Source organism: Rana temporaria, chromosome 3 (assembly GCF_905171775.1).
Source record: "Rana temporaria chromosome 3, aRanTem1.1, whole genome shotgun sequence".
Lineage (NCBI taxonomy): Eukaryota > Metazoa > Chordata > Amphibia > Anura > Ranidae > Rana > Rana temporaria.
Window position 1 is genome coordinate 110570281 of NC_053491.1, and position 20384 is coordinate 110590664.

The window sequence follows — 20384 nt, forward strand, 5'->3', positions numbered from 1 at the left end:
CACTTTGCACTTGTAGTGCAAAGTGGATTTGCCTTTAGTAAATAACCCCCAGTGTAAAGATACTGCCATAACGAGCCTAGCAAGAAGTAGGATCCCACTTCCGGAAAGTACAAGGTTGTGAGAGATATTTCTGTTAAAGTTTGATAGTTTTATATGTATTTATGTGGTTTGCACATTGCTCATTGTTTAATGCTACAGCCACACCTCTGCATTTTTCACAAGGTTCATTTTAGAAAAGTTTTACAGATATTTTACAAGCATTGATATTTTTAGGACATCACGCATACCACAAACACACAGATTTAAATATAGTCCGAATAAACCAATCTACTTGATTTTGCAATCGTAAGAAATAAATGAGAAGACAAACAATATATTTTCAGATTTGGCAATTTAAAATCACCACTGCATTCTAAGCAAATTCGAATTCTAGTTATTGGAAATCAGCTCATTAGATACTCAACCTGCTCAGAAGTCAACACTTTCTAACTTGTTGGGTAAATGTGTCGGCCTCTCCGTAGTCCTGGCATGGCTCGATGTAGTTACGAGGTGATTGTGCCCATATTCAGGTTGGGGGTCAGCCTGGCCTTTTAGTAGAGCTGGTGGCCTGTAAAAGGGAAGCAGAAGAAAGGAGATACAGCTCATCAGAGAGCTTATAGTAATACCAACATGGGGAGGGAAGAACATCTGCTAAGAAAGAGAGGAGGAGGGAACACGCTGGGAGAACATGAACAGAGAGAAAAAGTGAATAGTAGAGTAAGTGAAATGTTTCAGGATATGTAACAACTTGGTGAAAAAAAATAAAATAAAATTTAAGACATTAGTGAATGTAATCTGAAGGAAAAAATATTCTGTGTCATAACGAGGAATATTGTAGTTTGGCGAGGCACCAGTTTTGGCCTGTGAATAATGTGATGAATGTGTACAATGTAACAAGCTTGCCTATGATTTCACGTATCAGCTAGTTTTTGTACGCAATGCAATCTGATCCCCCAATAGACATAACAGATTCTATGGTGTACAATTCCACTGGAATTCATGCCGATCTACATTAAAACCTTGGATTGCGAGCATAATTCATTCTGGAAGCATGCTTGTGTAGCGCCCTGCTCCCATTGATCAGGCGCTATGCTAAATTTAGTGGGTGTCTGGGCCAATAGTTGGCTCAGACTTTAATGATTTATGCTAAATCAGCCTCTGTTCTAGCTGTGGCTGTGCCTGAAAAGATTTTCCCACTGTTGCCTGTAGGTGGCGACAAAGGCCAATGTTGGAACACGGGCAGGCTATGGTGTATTGGGTGCCTTTTCCTAGGAACAGCCGAGTGGGAGTGGTCTTCCCGTTGGGCATGCTGGGGAAGGGTACTTAAGGGGCAGACGCCATTTTTGGGGTTCTTCGCCTCATGGCCCGTCTGGCGCGAGGTACGTTTGTTGTGATTTTCAGTCTCGGGGCCACATTGGCCCGAGGCTGCCTTTCTACCAAGTAGGCCCAGCTATCCTGGCTGGGGCCTACAACTGCAAAGAGATCCCAAGCTGTCTACTAGAGGAAGCTACTTAATGGAGGAAACTAGGGGAGGACCTGCCCAGGAGGAGACCAAGCAAAAGGCTAATGTCTCGGGATAGGCCTGGTGACCCCATTAAGGGAGGGATCTACAGCTCAAGTTGCCCTACAGTTTCGCTGGGTCGGCTTAAAGACCCTTTGACTGTACGGCTGAAAGTTCGGATGTTAAAATCCTGTGGCAGAGGATTCCAGACTGTTCGTTTTGCTCATAATCAGCCTGTGGCAGAGACTGTTGCTGATCATTGTTCGTGCATTATTCCGGGTGCTAGGCCAGGTGAAAGGGGGCTATCCGGGTGAGCAATACCCACTTTAGAGGAAGTGGTGAATGACTATTGGGACTTAGGCCGTGTACACACAATCAGTCAAAACCAATGAAAACGGACTGAAGGACCATTTCATCGGTCCAAACCGACCGTGTGTGGGCCCCATCGGTCAGTTATACTTCGGTCCAAAAATTTAGAACTTGCTTTAAAATTCAACAGATGGACGCCTAACCGATAGGTCAAAACCGATGGTTAGTACGCAAAAGCATCGGTTAAAAACCCACGCATGCTCAGAATCAAGTCGACGCATTCTTGGAAGCATTGAACTTCATTTTTCTCTGCACGTCTTTGTGTTTTAAGTCACCGCGTTGGACTCGATCGTTTTTTTAACCGATGGTGGGTAGGCACATCAGACCATCAGTCAGCTTCATCGGTTAACCGATGAGAACGGTCCATATAAAAAGATAATAGCAATGTGATTGGTTGTGTAACCATAAAATGTCTATCCACAAATGGAAGCCTCCACAAGGGAATTAGAAGCAAAATCCAGCAAGAGCTACAGAGTATAAAAGAGAAGAGAGGTGCCTTTAACCACTTAACGACCCGCCCATAGACATGGGACACCCCCCCCCCCCCTCCCGTCGCCCTCCGGTGCTTCTTCCGACTCACCGATACAATCAAAGCCAGGATCATTTTTTTTTTTATTATTATTTCAGGCTTCCCATCCTAGAGGTGAGATGTGGGATCTTATTGACCCCATATCTCACTGTAAAGAGAACCTGTCATCCTATATTCCTATTACAAGGGATGTTTACATTCCTTGTAATAGGAATAAAAGTGATCAAAGCATTTATTTTTGGGGAAAAACGTGTCAAACTAAAATGAATAAAGTAAAATGAACAAAAAAAATAAAAAATGTAAAGCGCCCCCTTTTCCCGTGTGCTCGTATACAGAAGCGAACGCACACGTAAGTCCCGCCCACATATGAAAACGGTGTTCAAACCACACATGTGAGGTATCGCTGCAAACGTTAGAGCGAGAGCAATAATTTTGGCCCTAGACCTCTTCTCCAACTAAAAAGATGCAACCAGTAAAAATATTTAAAGTGTCACTTATGGGGATTTTTAAGTATTCAGGTTTCTGGTCACAAAATCTGGCCAGAATCTCGACGAAAAAAAAAGAGAACTTGCTCTCTTTTTTCTCGATGAGATTCTTGTTGGCCTGTTTCCCGACGAGAAACCCGAGAGTGTGTATACTTACCTGTCGCCGTGGAAACCTGCGCATGTGCGAAATGACTTTGACACATACTCGGTAGCTTCCACGGCATAGGTAGGGTGAAGCAAAATGGTGGGGACGGCATCGAATGTTACGAGTGCATGCTCGTCGTACGCAATGACGTCACCGTGTTCTTTCCTTTCAAGAGAACCGCGTTTTTTTTTAAATGAAAGTCTGTACACTTGGGCGTTTCTTGCCAAGAATCTCGTCAGGGAAAACTACGTACGAGGCCTTAGTGTAGCACCAGTCTTATGGGGCAGACTGGGCTGAGAGGCAAATTAGTCTAGCGCAGTGGTTCTCAACCTGGGGGTCGGGACCCCCTCGGGGGTCGAATGACAATTTGCCAGGGGTCACCAAATCCTGGGCTGCTCTCCAAGCCTTCTTGCATCTGCCCAGCAGGGCTGTCCCTGGAGCTCGCGGCTACCCACTAAGCCTCTTCGCAGCCGCCCATTCAGGCTGGGGGGCAGAGACTAGAGGTCAGCTGACTGGTGAGGAATGTGAAGTGGGAGGGGCTGGAGGAGACCCTATCTCCTGATTCCGGCATAGGTGTCACTGCTTTGAAACACAGCCATTAAAAGTCCCCACTACAGTTCTCAGATCAGAAGATGACCTTGATCAAGAGCACCTAAGTTGGCTAATCAGAATTCGCCCCAGCACTGCCACTCATACCACCCCCCCCCCCTCCCCATCACCACCACCAAGGAGTAAGAGAAGGAATACAAATACAGAATACATGGAAGGAACAAACAAAAAGGGAGAGAACAAGACGGCTAGAGACGGGATGGGGGGAAAAAACAAGACATGAGCATAGAGAGAGATAAAAGGGAAAGAAAGGAGAACAAAGAGAGGGGTACATCCTAAAATGTACAATAAGGGGTGTTAATACTGTACGAGTGGAAGGGACTCAGGTAGCCAGAAATGTCCATGGGTTGGGGGGGGCACAAAATTACTTGTCTTGCCTTGGGTGCTGACAACCCACACTATGAAAATAATTTTACTATTGGGGGTCCCCACAACTTGGGAAATGTTATCAATGGGTCACAGCACTAGAAAGGTTGAGAACCACTGGTCTAGCGCCTCCATAAAGCAGCCGCACTGCTTCCGGTATGCGGGTGGCTGGCATTCTGCAACTGTGAGGGGAGGGATACTGCTTCTAATTTTGACTGTCCTATCATCCTGGACCACAAACCTTCCTCACTGTGGTATATGTTTTCTGCTGCACCATTGGCATGGTTATATCTTCTTAGTCCTCTCCATAAAATGTATCAGAAATTTGTGCTTAACCTCCCTGGCGGTATTTCCGAGTCTGGCTCAGGGTGGAAATACTGTACCATAAGCGGTATCCCCGAGCCAGACTCGGGATCGCATCACAGTATCCAGGCGGAGATTACTTACCTTGTCCTCTGGATCCTGCGATGTCTCCCCGCTCAATTCACACAGTGCCCATGTGCCGCCGAGCTCCGTTCCCTGCGACGTTGCGACACACGGGGCGGAGATCGGCGCCAAATAAAAAATAAATAAAAACACAATACATATACAGTATACTGTAATCTTACAGATTACAGTACTGTAAAAAAAATACACACCCTCTTTGTCCCTAGTGGTCTGCCCAGTGAACTGCATGCACTTTTATATAATAAAACTGGAGATCGTCCATAGCAACCAAAAAGTGGCTCTGTATGTCAAAAGTGGTTTTAGACCAGCTAAAAAACAGCGATAATAAATTAAAATCACTTGCAGAATTGAGCAATAGCGATTTGTGGGGAAATTCGTCATCAAACACTGAAAGTAATAATTTTTATTATTATTATATTATGATGTTATAATTATTTATTATATTATAATTTATGATTTTGTGTTTCAAACTTTATCATACCCGCGATGTCTACTAGACTCTTGTTTGGACAGCTTTAAGTGAGTTATTCCTCAGAATAACAGGCCTACAATATAAAACGCCAAATTTCCATGCAAAATAATGGTACCGCTTTCAGCACCTAAAATCTGAAAGAATCATACCGCCAGGGAGGTTAAAGTAGAACCATAGGCAACACTTTTTTTTTCATTTTGGATAGAGTAAGGGAAGTTTATAGCCCCTGTCAGTTTATTTTTTACCATCCCTGTCCCATTGCAGAGATTTCCTTTCACTTCCTGCCCCATAGCCAGGAGGTGAGAGGAAATCTATGCAAATTAAGGGAATCCACTACTGATTATACCTGTAGCACTAACCCCCGAAAGAGAGTATTTTGGGCGGCATGTTACCTCTATCTTCTTGCTATCCAGGGTGATAAAAGAGAGTCTGAAGAAGTCCAATGTCCACACGATGCACTTTTTTTTCTAGGATTTATTTGCAGAGCTTAGTAGAAAAGAAGTTGGAGGGGGTGGAAGGGTAAATAGGTAGGTAGGTTCAGGTGTAGAATCTCAAATAGGAAACACTCCTGCTTCCAGCAAACAGTTCTCGTTGCCACTCTAGCCAGAGTGGGTGTTGCTCACCCGGATAGGTCCCTCTCACTTGCCTAGCAGCCGGAATGACACACAGAATAAGGTACAGTCTCTGCCACAGACCTTCCTTTATAAGGAGACACTTTTGGTCCAGAATCCCCTGACACAGGATTCAGCACCCGGATCTCTCCGGATTAACTTTTGTAGAACTTAGATCTGACAGGCGATCACCATCAAGCCTCTCAGTGTATGGTGCATCCTTCGATGAAGTCTCCAGGCCTTCTCCCAAGATACCAGCCTCCCGCATGGTCCTCTCCAGGATAGGTCCTCCCCTGGTTTCCTTCATCAAGTGGCTTTCTCCCGCAGGACAGACAGCACAGGATCACCTTGAAAGTGTAGACCCAGTCTGACTACTGGGCCTATTAAGCGAAGCCGCAACCCCGGAACAACGTGGTCAGGATTCAGGAACACGCACCCCAGGCCAGGCGGGCCACGAGTCGCGTGGGACGAACAGAAGCCCACCAATGGCGCCTGTGCCTTAACCACTTTAGCCCCGGGCCTGTTTTTCAGAGTCGGTGTTTACGAGACAAAACCATTTTTTTTTGCTAAAAAATTACTTAAAACCCCCAAACATGATATATATTTTTTTCTAACACCCTAGAGAATAAAATGGCAGTCATTGCAATACTTTTTGTCGACCGTATTTGCGCAGCGGTCTTACAAGCGCACTTTTTTTGTAAAAAATTCACTTTTTTAAATTAAAAAATAAGACAACAATAAATTTGGCCCAATTTTTTTATATATTGTGAAAGATAATGTTACGCCGAGTAAAATGATACCCAACATGTCACGCTTAAAAATTGCGCCCGCTCGTGGCATGGCGTCAAACTTTTACCCTTAAAAATCTTGATAGGCGACGTTTAAAAAATTCTACAGGTTGCATTTTTTGTAGGCCTAAGGCTAAAATTATTGCTCTCGCTCTAACGATCGCGGCGATACCTCACTTGTGTGGTTTGAATACCGTTTTCATATGCGGGCGCTACTCGCGTATACGTTCACTTCTACGCGCGAGCTCGTCGGGACGGGGCGCTTTAAAAATTTTTTTTGGGGTTTTCGCATTTATTTTTATTTATTTTACAATTTTTAACACTGGAAAAAAAAAAACAATTATCACTTTTATTCCTATTACAAGGAATGTAAACATCCCTTGTAATAGAAAAAAGCATGACAGGTCCTCTTAAATATGAGATCTGGGGTCAAAAAGACCTCAGATCTCATATTTAGGCTTAAATGCAAAAAAAAAGAAAAAATTTGGAAATGTCATTTTTTCAAATGACAAAAAAAAAATGTTTCTTTAAGAGGCTGGGCGGGACTGACGTTTTGACGTCACTTCCGCCCAGCAGAGCTATGGGGACGGGCGAAGGAGAGTTTTCCTTCAGTCTCGTCCCCGCTCAGCTAGCGAACGGTCGCGATCCCCTCCGCCGCTACCGACGGCTACGGTCAGCGGCGGAGGGCGCGGGAGAGCGGCGGGAGGGCCCTCTCCCGCCACCGATAACGGCGATCTCGCGGCGAATCCGCCGCGGAGACCGCCATTATCGTTTACATGGCCGCCCACAGAAGAGATGAATATCTCGATTGTGGCAGCAGCTGCTGCCGTTACCGAGATATTCATCTTTAAAGTGAGGACGTATAACGACGGTGGGCGGTCGGCAAGTAGTTAAGTAACCCCCCCAGCATGCACAGCAGAACTATCACTCCCACTGATTCGCTGCTGAGGGGAATACCCAACACACCCTGACTCTGCTGCTGCCACCCTTGATCTGGGATGGTAATAACACTACCAGGTGAACAATGGTGGTTACTCCCAGCACAGCCATGCCTGGAGCAGAGGCTAAATTGCCCACAATTACACTTGTCTGAGCCAAATAACATCTCAGACCCCCTCTAAATTTACAGCAGCGTCTGTTCAACAGGAGCAGGGCGCATCATACCTAACACCCTGGGTATATATCCATATACTGGATGGATGATTTTGAAGAAAATTGGAACAGAAATTGTTATTCTACGTAAATACAGAGAAAACATGCAAGCAATGTCAAAAATGAGATAAGACACATCCAAGACTGACATTTAAAGTGGATTGGAATTGGGAAAATCTGTTCATGGGAAGCGTTTCTATTATAAGATCAGCTTTGATGACTAGTACAGGAAACACTGATAGATTTTTAAGATACAACATACACTAACATGAAAGAGCAGAAGATTGAGTTAGAGCCATTGCTCAGACACAGTAAATGTAGGATACCAGGTCTGTCTCACGCACTGCAATGAATTGGGTTGTCGAATCTCTGGTGTTATTACAATGCAGTATAAGGAATATGAGCACGCTTTGATTAAATCCATCTGGATCTGTGGGGTAATTTAAAGTAGTCCCTGGGGAGGCTGTTTGAACTCAGACTAGATGAAGAATGTGAGGGGGTGTAGTGTTTGCAAGTGATCCCAGTTCATTCTTTTATCTGTGTCGGATTCACAAGGGGAATTTTTCATTTGCAATAACATATCCGATTACATTGCAAAGAAGATGCCACAAGCTCAGAGGGAGTGGGCAAAGGCAGGCTTCAACTTAGAAAGCTATAGACTAATATTGGGTAAACTAAGTGTCACAATGATATCGCACAGTACTGAAGTGTGTATAGTGTGTGCTGGTTATATACTGATCTTGTTACTAGAGCACAGGTATGAAAATGCTCTAGTAGTACACATTATGAACACTAGGGGTCACCTCCCTACAACAGAATCATGGATGATTTTTAAATACTGGGGCTATTTTAAAAAAACTGGATCAATGAACAAAAGGTCTGTTACCCTTGATAACCTGGCTTGCTATCTCAAGCCTCGTACACACGACCGTTTTCCTCGACAAAATCCATCAAGAAACTTGGTGGCAGAGCTTTTTTGCCGAGGAAAACGGTCGTGTGTATGGCCTCGTACACACGACCGAGAAACTCGTCGTAAAAGAAACATCGTTTTCCTCGACAAGTTCCTTGTCAGGCTTGTCGAGAATCTTGTCAAGCTTTCTTTGCATACACACTGTCAAGACAAAATCTCATCGTTCTCAAACGCGGTGACGTACAACACGTACGACGGCACTATAAAGGGGAAGTTTTATTCCACTGGCGCCACCCTTGGGGCTGCTTTTACTAATGTCATGTTACTGCGTGTTAAGTAAAAGTTTGGTGAGAGACGATTTGCGCTTTTCATTCTGTTACAGCGTGACGAATTACGAATGCTACTTTTACCGAAGGTGCGCTCCCATCTCATACTTTATTCTGAGCATGCGCGGGTTTCTAAGCATACACACGAACGTGTTTCTCGTCGTAAACCAGCCCGACGAGAAACACAAGGAGGAAATTGAGACTCCACGACAGTTTTCTCGACGAAAAACATACACACGACCGTTTTCCTAGGCAAAAAAAGCTCTGCTACCAAGTTTCTTGATGGATTTTGTCGAGGAAAACGGTCGTGTGTACGAGGCCTCAGTTTTTCATCGAGAAAACTGTCGTGGATCTCGACGAGAACAAGAGAAAGAAGTAAAAACTGTTTAAAGGGGTTGTAAAGGTTTTTTTTTTTTTTTCTAAATAGGTTCCTTTAAGCTAGTGCATTGTTGGTTCACGTACCTTTTCCTTTGATTTCCTTTCTAAATGTTTTTTTTTCTTTGTCTGAATTTCTCACTTCCTGTTTCTCCTTAGTAAGCTTGCCACCATCATCTGAGAGGTGGTTAGTCAGCCAGAACAGCTTACTGAGGCGGAACAGGAAGTGAGAAATTCAGACAAAGACAACAAAGAAGAAAAACATTTAGAAGGGAAATTGAAGGAAAAGGTAAGTGAACCAACAATGCACTAGCTTAAAGGAACCTATTTAGAAAATAAAAAAAAAACCTTTACAACCCCTTTAATGTGACCATGTGGCCAATCTAAAATGTAAAAATAAAAAACCTCTGTAAAGAAGAATGTAAATACTTACCTTTCCTGTTGGCCATGTGGTCATACACCACTCGACTGGTCAGGTGAAGTTTCAAAGTGTTGCTTACCTGGTCCCTTGCTGTGATCATTTGTTCCTTCTGCTGACTCTCTACGTTGCTATTCTGTCCTGTACTGACATGGGAGCAACCACTGAGCACTGAAGGTAACACAGGAGATCACCTGGTCAATCTGGGCTGTGGTCAAAACTACTGATAAGTATAACCTAACCATGAATGCGTCTTTATAATCCATTGCACTCAGAAGTAAACAATCCCTCTGAAAAACACCTCCAGTGTCTACCTGGTTGGGGATTGGATGCTTTCAAGATGGCAAATGGTACACACATTTTCCTACAAAATGCCTGCCCTGGACCCCTATGTGCCCCTCCTAGGCCCGGAACCTCCCCACACAACCCTTCTCGCCTGCCATTTTGACCCTTCAGCCTCTCTAAGAATTTTCCCTCTACCATTTCCATCTCAATAGTCCTTCATATGATAACTTTCCTCCCTATACCTCATCATCAGGTTTCTTTACCACCCCAGACCCTTAATTACTGCAGATATTCTACTTATTATTACCCACTAAGGGGTAGATTCACAGAGGAGATACGACGGCGTATCTCCAGATACGCAGTCGTATCTCTGAGTCTGGCCGGTCGTATCTATGCGCCTGATTCATAGAATTAGTTACGCATATATTTCTATTAGATCCGACCGGCGTAAGTCTATTATGCCGTCGGAACCTAACTGCATATTTACGCTGGCCGCTAGGGGCATGTACGCTGATTTACGCCTAGAATAGAATATTTAAATTAGCTAGATACGTGAATTCACGAACGTACGCCCGTCCGACGCAGTACATTTATGCCGTTTACGTTAGGCTTTTCCCGGCGTAAAGTTACCCCTGCTATATGAGACGTACCAATTTTAAGTATGGCCGTCGTTCCTGCGCCGAAATGTGAAAAATTTACGTCGTTTGCGTAAGTCGTCCGTGAATGGGGCTGGACGTCATTTACGTCCTTGCGGCATACTTTGGAGCAATGCACACTGGGAAATTCCACGGACGGCGCATGCGCCGTTCGTGTAAAACGTCAATCACGTCGGGTCAGGGTTAATTTACATAACACACGCCCACCTCTTTACAATTTGAATTAGGCGGGCTTACGCCGGCCTATTTACGCTACGCCGCCGCAACTTTCTTTTAAGAATACGGCACTTGCCTGTAAAAGTTGCGGAGGCGTAACGTAAATAGGATACGTTACGCCCGCACAAAGAAACGCCATTCTACGTGAATCTACCCCGACTGTTGACCTCCTACTTTCCACGAGCATCTATTAACACTATAGACTCGCTATTATTAGCACACTGCTAGCTACAATCTTGACTGCTAGCAGTATGTTAGGAAATACTCCATGTCTGGTGGGACCCTCTGTGATCCTCTTATCTGAATCTCGGAGAAGGCTACTATGCATCTGCCACTATATGACTTTACTGCCTTGCATATTATAGCTATGTTTTGATATATCTTGGAAATTGTTTGCATAACCTGTATTTTTGCCAATACAAATTCTTTGAAAAAAAAATACAATGATTTATTAATCACAATAAATTAAAAAAAAAAAAATACATTTAAAACCAAAATAAGACAGTAATGAAAAGTATCATCAGATTAGTTTTAAAGGCAGGTTCCCTGTTGAGAAATGAATATTGCCTCAAAAGTGTCAGATTTGGAACTGTATTGACCATTTATGCATAAAAAGATTATATACACAATTTAAAATTAAGTTAAAAATGTATCCATGATAAAATCAAATAGTATGGCCCATCTCTCACCTCTGGTAAGCAAGTGCTCCTTTTTGTTTGTCACTCTCTTTGCTTTGGTTTTCAAACTCGATTCGGTGTAAAGTGATCTCGTGCCTATACCATACACACTAAAGTATTCACATACTCTGTAAAAGCAATAAGGACTCCTGGACGCGGGAGTCCAGAGCCCATGTATTATAAATTCTGGAATATTTTCCCCGCCAGTGTAGCCCAGGTGCTGCCCACAGCTCCCCCATGGACATGCATGACTGTGCACCGTTGTACTTGGATGTGCTGGTACTCACATAAACACTCGTATAGAGTACAGGTGTTTTACAAGAAGACATTTCCTATTTTTTGGGGAATATACCTGTATGCTATGAGTTTTTACATGTGCACTGTCATAAACCCAGATATAACAATACACAGCCATTTATGTCTATGAACGGGGGTACGCAGCACCTGGCCAATCCATGCAGAGTAAATATGCTGGAATTTCTGTTACATGGGCTATTGCACCCAAGTACAATAATGCTAAAAGCATGTTCAAGGAAGCCCTCTTACCTTTGCATTTATAGGCATTGTAGAGAAATTAAAGGAAAACTATGGTCACGGCATACAAATAGCTATTTTTGACAATCCAATATAAGCTTACTTGAAACATCTCCTTTCATGTTGTTAGTTATGCCTGTCTTCTGGACATCTCTTTTCACAACTTCCTGGATTCCCCACATGCTTTGCAGCGTCTCGTTTGCTTTTAATTTTAAAGGCCTGCATATCCCATGGTACCTTGTTGCCTGCAATGTCCCCCAGACCCTGCAACCTTCCATCCGTATCAGTAGCTGGATGAGAGGAGCGGTGATTTGTGCAAACTTAGGGATGAATCGCACATAGTAACCCACCAGCCACAGGAAAGAGTGCAGCTTAGAAATGGTCGCAAATACTGCACCTCCCCAAAACACACGGAGGATTAGGGTACCCGAACTTGGTGAACTACTACAGAGCAGCACAAATATCAACCCTTGCCAAATACCATGCAAAAAAGGAAGCACCCCTCTGGGTAGCGATAGAGGCGGCTGAATGTGACCCCGTCCCACCAGCTAACTTATTATGGATCTCCCCCAAGTCACGCAGAAACATTTGCAACCCCATTATCAAACACTCGCTGTCATTGTGGGACAAATTCAAAACGAAATACCTATTACAGTCCCCCCTTAATCCATTGCTCTCATTTTACAAAAATCCTGCATTCTACCCAGCTTGGATCTTCCCTAACACATTCAAGGAATGGGTGAAAAGAGATTGTATATATGTTTATAAATTCCTAGGTCCATCAGGCATCATGCCCTTCCCAACATTGTGCAAGAAATATGGTATCCCCCAATCAGAACTGTTTAGATACCTCCAAATAAATTTTTTTGTAGAGTCGCTCATGATCCCGGCGACACCGAAAAACCTGATGTCTCCATTTGAAAGAGTTTGCAAGGAAAATCCACACGCAAGAGGTACAACATCGACCCTATATCTCCAGGCAACGACTCAAACTAGTATGGCAAAACTCCCATATGTACAGAAATGGGAAGATGACCTAAATCTTGTACTCAATACCTCTGACTGGAACCAGATATGGCAAAACACTAAATCTGCCTCCTCCAACATATTAGCATTGGAAACGAATTATAAGGTGTTAACCAGATGGTTCCTGGTGCCTGATAGAATAGCTAAATATGTACCGAGTTACTCTGGACAATGCTTTAGGGGTTGTACAACCGCGGGTACATATTTTCATACATGGTGGACGTGTCCTAAAGCACAGAAGTTCGGGAAAAAGACTTTCGAGATAGCAAATATCCTGACCAAATTGAAAATTCCTCCAGACCCTAAATTAGCCCTTTTGAATTTAAAGCCCAGTAACTTATTACACGCACAATTTAAACTACTAACACAACTCTTTACTGCGGCCAAGCAGACCATTGCTAAAGCCTGGAAAACCCCAAATCTTTCAGTGACGGAAACAAAAAATTGAATGAATACTGCGATGTCACATGCCAAAATGGAGGCATTGGACACGGACACGATCGCCAGGTTTGAAAATATATGGTACCCGTGGACGCAATACACAGCACCAGGAAACTTTAACGAAGGAGTAATGATGCCATGGTAGCTTGCTCAATAAACACATTTGTTATATAAGGTATATATTGACAACAGAGCCAAGCCATCCCTGCAGACCCTATTATTCTATCCCCTTTTTCCCTTCCCCCGGTTAGTTATTGTATGTGATTATATCCTCTTATTTTTTACAATCAACGCAGAGATGGTAGCGTACTTTTGTAACTTATAATTAATATGTTTAAGGTTGTGTTAAACAAAAACTTGTAGCCTTTAATGTACGGCTAATCTGGAAACGAGGCAACTGGGACAGACTGTAAGCATTCCACATCTAAATACTCAAGCTTCTCCAGTTGTCGCCAGAAGTATTTGGTTATACTCTTCTTTGTTTTATTTTGCATTTAATTCTAAAGATGATATAATTTGTTGAGAATATGGAATGCCAACCTTTTGTTCACTATACCAAAAGTTTGCTACATGTACAATGTAACTTTACAATCACCAAATAAAGATAATTTTGACAAGGAAATGGTCTTTGGAGGGGGGTGCCAGTCCTGCACTGCCTGGGCTTGGGCCGGATCCAGGAAAACTCCTGGCTTCCATGATATAGGTACTGAATTTTCTGACTCGTCAAGTGGCACTTACTGGGCTTGAGTTTTAATCCATACTGGATTAAGCGAGTGAACACCCAGTCCAGATGTTGGTCATGGTTCTCGAATGCTGTGGTGAAAATTTTGATATCATCTAGAAAATTTAAATCGCCCAAGCACTTCTCTATCAAACGCTGGAATGTACTGGGGGCATTGCTCAGTCGGAAGTGCATGCAATTACATTTGAATAGTACAAGAGGCATGATAAAGGCATTCTTTTCACAGTCTTATGCCCTGTACACACAACAGTTTTTCCCGTTGGAAAAACTGCAATGAGAGTATTTGGGCGGGAATTCCGACCGTGTGTATGCTCCATCTCAGTTTTTCCGACGGGAAAACGACAGAAAAAAAAAGAGAGCATGATCTCTTTTTTCCCATCAGGAAAATATCCTAGCGGGAAAATCGTTCGTCTGTATGCTTTTCCGACGGGAAAAAACGTGCATGCTCGGAAACAATTCGACGCATGCTTGGAAGCATAGAACTTCATTTTGTCGGCTCGCCATAGTCTTTCACATCACCGCGTTCTTGCCAGTTAAAAGTTCACTGGACTTTTGTGTGACCGTGTGTCTGCAAGGCAGGCTTGAGAGGAATTCCGTCGGGAAAACCATTGTTTTTTTTTTCAGACAGGAAAATCGATCGTGTGTACACGGCATCAGTCCCTCACTGGGTCTTGCCAGTAACCCCTTGCTAGGTCAAGGGTAAAGAAGAATTTGGCCTGACCCAGCGCCATAAGTGATTCCTCCACCCTGGGCAACATGTAGGCATCCTGGTGGGTACAGGCATGTATTTTGTGATAATCCACACAGAATTGCAGGCTCCCATCTTTTGTCTGTACCAGGACAATGGGAGCAAACCTGCATGAGTACCCCACCCTAGCAAGCAGCGTGCTATGGGGTACTCAAAGACAGGAGGAGCCAGGAGCACTGGCAGGGGACCTCAAAAGAGGAGACACGAGGCTGCTCTGTGCAAAACCATTACACAGTGAAGGTTAGTATACAGTAGGTATAGAAAAGAATCCCCCCCTTCCTTTAAGATAATCACAGTTTGTTGCTTTGCAGCCTAAAAATGAAGACAGACATAGGGCCAGATTCTCAAAGAGATACGACGGTGTATCTCCTGATATGCCGTCATATCTCTGAGTTCTGCCGGTCGTATCTATGCGACTGATTCAGAGAATCAGTTACGCATATGGGCCGTACACACGACCGAACATGTCTGCTGAAACTGGTCCGCGGACCAGTTTCAGCAGACATGTTCGGTCGTGTGTAGGCCCGAGCGGGCAGGATTCCAGCAAACATTTGCCCGCCGGGCCTTTTTCCAGCGGGCAAATATTTCTGGACTTGTTTTAAAACAGCCCGCTGAAATCCTGCCCGCTCGGACATGTTCGGTCGTCTGTACAGACCTACCGTACATGTCTGAGCGCCCGCCATCCCTCGCATGCGTCGAATGACTTTGACGCATGCGTGGAAGCATTGAACTGGCAGGGCCGCCCACGTCGCCGCGTCATCGTCGCGGCGACGGCGCGGACACGCCCCGCGTATTGTTTATGAGCGGATTTCTGTATGATGGTGAGTACAGCCACCATACAGAAATCCCCGGGCAGACATGTACGGTGAAAACGGTCCGACGGACCGGTTTCATCGTACATGTTTGCTCGTCTGTACCCGGCCATAGATATTCCAAAGATCCGACAGGTGAAACTGTGTTACACCGTCGGATCTTAGGCTGCAATTCCAGGCCGGCTGCTAGGTGGCGTTTCGGATTTTTTATGCGACGAATATGCAAATGAGGAGTTAGGCCGATTCAGAAACGAACAACCGCCCGGCGCTTTTTTTTTACGTCGTTTGCGTTCGGCTTTTTCCGGCGTATAGTTACCCCTGGGTCTATGAGGTGCAGCCAATGTTAAGTATGGCCGTCGTTCCCGCGACAAAATTTGAATTTTTTACGTTGTTTGCGTAAGTCGTTCGCGCATACGGATGGACGTAATTTATGTAAACGTCGAAACCAATGACGTCCTTGCGACGTCATTTGGAGCAATGCACGCTGGGAAAATTTCCGGACGGTGCCTGATTTAAATACTACACGCCCCCTAGCAGCGGAATTTGAATTCCGCCGGGGGATTTACGATACGCCGCCGCAAGTTTTGAGGTAAGTGCTTTGTGAATTAACCACTTGCCTCAAAAACTTGCGGCGGCGGATCTTAAATCAGATAGGTTACGCGGATCTAAAGATCTGCTAACCTATGTGAATCTGGCCCATAGTCTTTGTTTTATCTAGTGTTCCTGGAGCATGTCTGTCCCTGGTAGTACAACTGAAGCAAACAATCAGCTAATGATCTTCGGCATAAAGTTGTGGACAGGCACAAGTCAGGAGATGGATAATTTTTTTTTTAAGGCTTTATCAATGCCAAAAGCACAGTGAAGTCTATTATGAAGAAGTAGAATCTATTTAGTACAACACAGACCCTCCCTGGATCAGGACTGGATGAAAGAGCCAGGAGGAAACAACTGGTTAGAGAGGCTACAAAAGAGACCTTCAGCAACTCTGAAGCAGTTACAGGTATTTATGACAAAGAGTGGTCATTTTGTGCATGTGACAACAATATCACAAATTCTGCACCAATGTGGCTTGTATGGAAGGGTTGCAAGAAAAAAGCCAATCCTCAAGGAAGGCCACATGCAGTCATGACTGAGCTTTGCCAAAACATACCTTGAAAATTCTGTGGCCACATGGAAAAAGGTGGTATGGTCAGATGAGACTAAAATTGAATTATTTGGCCTCAACACCGAATTATATGTCTGGCGGAAATCCAGTCCAAATAACACCATTCCTGGAGGTGGTAATATTCTGTTATGGGGGTGTTTCTCTGCAGCAGGGACTGGAGCACTTGTCAGGATAGAGGAAAAGTGGATGGGGCAAAATACCATAAAATTCTTGAGGAAAATCTCTGAAAGCCGTAAAGCTGTCAATGGGAAGAAGGTTTACCTTCCAACATGACAATAACCCAAATCACACAGCAACAATGACCACACAGTAGTTGAAGGAGAAAAGGATGAATGTTCTTGCATGGCCTAGTCAGTGCCCAGACTAAAACCCCATTATAAATCTGTGGAATGACTTGAAGACTGCAGTCCACAAGCAGTCACCATCAAATTTAACTTAAATCTTCCCATCAACTTTGACCAGTTTCCTGTCCCTGCTGAAGAAAAGCATCCCAACTACATGATGCTGCCACCACCATGTTTCACAGTGGGGATGGTGTGTTCAGGGGATGTGCAGTGTTAGTTTTCCACCACACAAGAAAAGTGGGTGCATTCTGAACAGTCTAGATGTGCAAAGTTAGTAGAGACATTTCCCTACAGATTAAAGGCTGTAATTAAAGCAATAGGTGGATCACCAAAATATGGATGCAAGGGGGTGATCCTTTTTCTAACTCAGTGATCCTGCTTTTTGTTATTTTTTTTCTGACATGTTGGTGTTATATCCAGGGGTCAAGTCCTGGGAAAAAAAGTGTGGGAACTCACCCAAGCGTGATCAGTGCCCATCAATGCAGCCTGATCAGAGCCCATCAAATGCAGCCTGATCAATGGCCAGTAATGCAGCCTGATCAGTGCCCATCAAGAAATGGTCAGAGACTGCCTGATCAGTGCCCATCAATGCAGCCTCACAAGTGCCCACCAATGCAACCTGATGTGGGGGGTCAGCTGTGTCAGGGTCTCTCACCTTAGCGATGTCAGCTCAGCAGGCCCCCTGGGGGAGCTGATGCTCCTGGTCCAGGGGTCAAGTTGTTGCAAACCAGTGTCTAGCCCCAGAGTCAGTCACGCGCTTCACGACTCCCTGGTGTGCCCTGCCTTTCTCCAAGACTCTGGGAGTTTACTCTGCGCTGCTCTCAGTTCTCCACCCCCTACCATTCTGCACAACTCCCCCTAGTCTGTTCAATACCTCTTACCCCCAGTCTGCACCCCCCGTACCCCTAGTCTGCACAAGCCCACCTCCCCCCAGTCTCCACAATTACCCCCTTCCCCTAGTCTGCACAATCCCCCCTCCCCCAGTCTGCACAATTACCCCCCAGTCTGCACCCCCTTCTCCCCCTAGTCTGTACAATTACCCCCCCAGTCTGCAAAATACCCACTCCCCCAGTCTGCACAATTACCCCCCAGTCTGCACAATTACCCCCCCTTCCCCCAGTCTGCACAATTACCCCCCTTCCAGCAGTCTGCACAATTACCCCCCCTTCCCCCAGTCTGCACAATTACCCCCCCTCCCCCCAGTCTGCACAGTAACCCCCCTTCCCCCATTTTGCACAGTAACCCCCCCTTCCCCCAGTCTGCACAGTAACCCCCCCCTTCCCCCAGTCTGCACAGTAACCCCCCCTTCCCCCAGTCTGCACAATTACCCCCCCCCCTTTCCCCAGTCTGCACAATTACCCCCTTCTCCCACAATCACTCCCCTTCCCCCAGTTTGCAAAGAAAAAATAATTCAGAGGGAGAGGGGGTTGTGCAGATGGCTCACGTACGTTACAACTCAGGTTAGTCACATGAGTCCAGGAAGACAAGCAGATACAGCCCGACTCGTGTGTGTGAAACAAACAAGGAGAGGGAGGATGGAAGGGAGCATTATGGCACTTTGGCCCCCCCACCTCTGCAGGTTATAGGGTGAACTGCACCCCATCACTAGAGTCGGGACTTTGTTACGGCGGCAAGTGGAGGAGGAGGAATAGGCAGACCAAGGGAGGGGAGGACAGGCGCGCATTGATGACAACGTCGTTCCCATGCGTTCCAGCAGGACTCAGGCCCTGGTTATGTCTTGGATGTTATAAATACAGCTGGATAAAATGAACACTGTATCTATCTTCATTTCAGGCTGTAAAGCAAATAAATGTGAATATTTAAAAGGGTGTGATTATTTTCTATACCCACTGTAAGATGTTTACTATTTAAAAAAAGAGACATTAAAGTGATATTAACTGCTTGAGGACCACCGCACGACGATATACGTTGACAAAATGACACGGCTGGGCACAAGGGCGTACATGTACGTCCCCTTTAAGATCCCAGCCATGGGTAGCTTGTGACTCGGTCCTCTTCTCCGTGAGTAGCGACCTGATCGCCGCCGGTGTCCCGCGATCGGGTCACAGAGCTGAAGAACAGGGAGAGGTAAGTGTAAACAAACCTCTCCCTGCTCTTCCTAGTGAGCCTGTCACAGATCGTCTGTTCCCTGTCATAGGGAACGACAATCAGTGATGTCACACGCCCAGCCCCCCCCCCCACAGTAAGAATCACACATTAGAGCACACTTAACCCCTAAAGCGCCCCCTCCTGGTTAACCCCTTCACTGCCAGTGTCATTTTTACAGTAACCAGTGCATTTTTATAGCACTGTTCGCTGTAAAAATGACAATGGTCCCAAAATAGGGTCAAAAGTGTCCGCCATAATGTCGCAGTCACGATAAAAGTCGCTGAACGCTGCCATTACTAGAAACAAAAATTATTAATAAAAATGCAATAAAACTAGATGTATGGTAGATGCCATACATTTTGCGCAAACCAATCAATAAACGCCTATTACGATTTTTTCCACCAAAAATATGTAGAAGAATGTGTATCAGCCTAAACTGAGGAAAAACATTTTTTTATATATCTTTTTTGGGGACAAAATGTAAAAAATATTACATTTTTTTCAAAATTGTCGCTCTATTTTTGTTTATAGCGCAAAAAATAAAAACCGCAGAGGTGATCAAATAAAACTAAGCAGGGGGAGGACCAGAGGAGCAGGGGGGACGACAGAGGAGCATGGGGGAGGGGACAGACAGCTGACTCAGCAGCTATGGCCTGCGAGTTTCTCACTTCTGCCTAATCTTGTCCCATAAGGGGGGGCAACGAACTGATTCTTTGCCCCGAATGAAATAATGTCTAGCTTCCCCACTGGTACTGCCTATAAGAGTACCCGTACCAGTCGTTCTACTCTAATAAAGTAGAACGGCTAGTGGCTAGTGAAGGGGGCTTGGGTGGGCGGGGCTTTTGGTGTGTGGCAGTTGTCCGACTGCCATGGGAAAGACCTGTCAAAGTGGGACAGTCTGGATGAAGTCCAGGGCCAAATTTTTGTCCCAGTCCAGCCCTGCCCGAAGGGGTTACCTTGCGGTCACGCTCCGGTGTGATACAGTCGGCGGCCATAGCCACTGAGTGTAAGACTCGGCCCCGCCCAAGACGCCCCGCGTCTTTGGATTTGATTGACAGCAGCGCAAGCCAATGGTTGCGCTGCTATA

General features: G+C 45.0%; 1 protein-coding gene across 3 annotated transcripts in view; it reads right to left on the minus strand.

Annotated features, from left to right (window-relative positions):
- Window positions 1–708, minus strand: part of LOC120931613 (cadherin-related family member 5-like) — a 95790-nt gene extending 95082 nt beyond the window's left edge. For 2 of the 3 annotated variants that reach the window (XM_040343227.1, XM_040343226.1), the window contains exon 1: window positions 465–706. The gene's annotated coding sequence lies outside the window, so the exon portion shown is untranslated. Of the gene's footprint in view, window positions 1–464 lie in introns of all 3 variants that reach the window. The other variant, XM_040343228.1, reaches the window with a different exon arrangement.
- Between the last annotated feature and the right edge of the window lie 19676 nt (window positions 709–20384).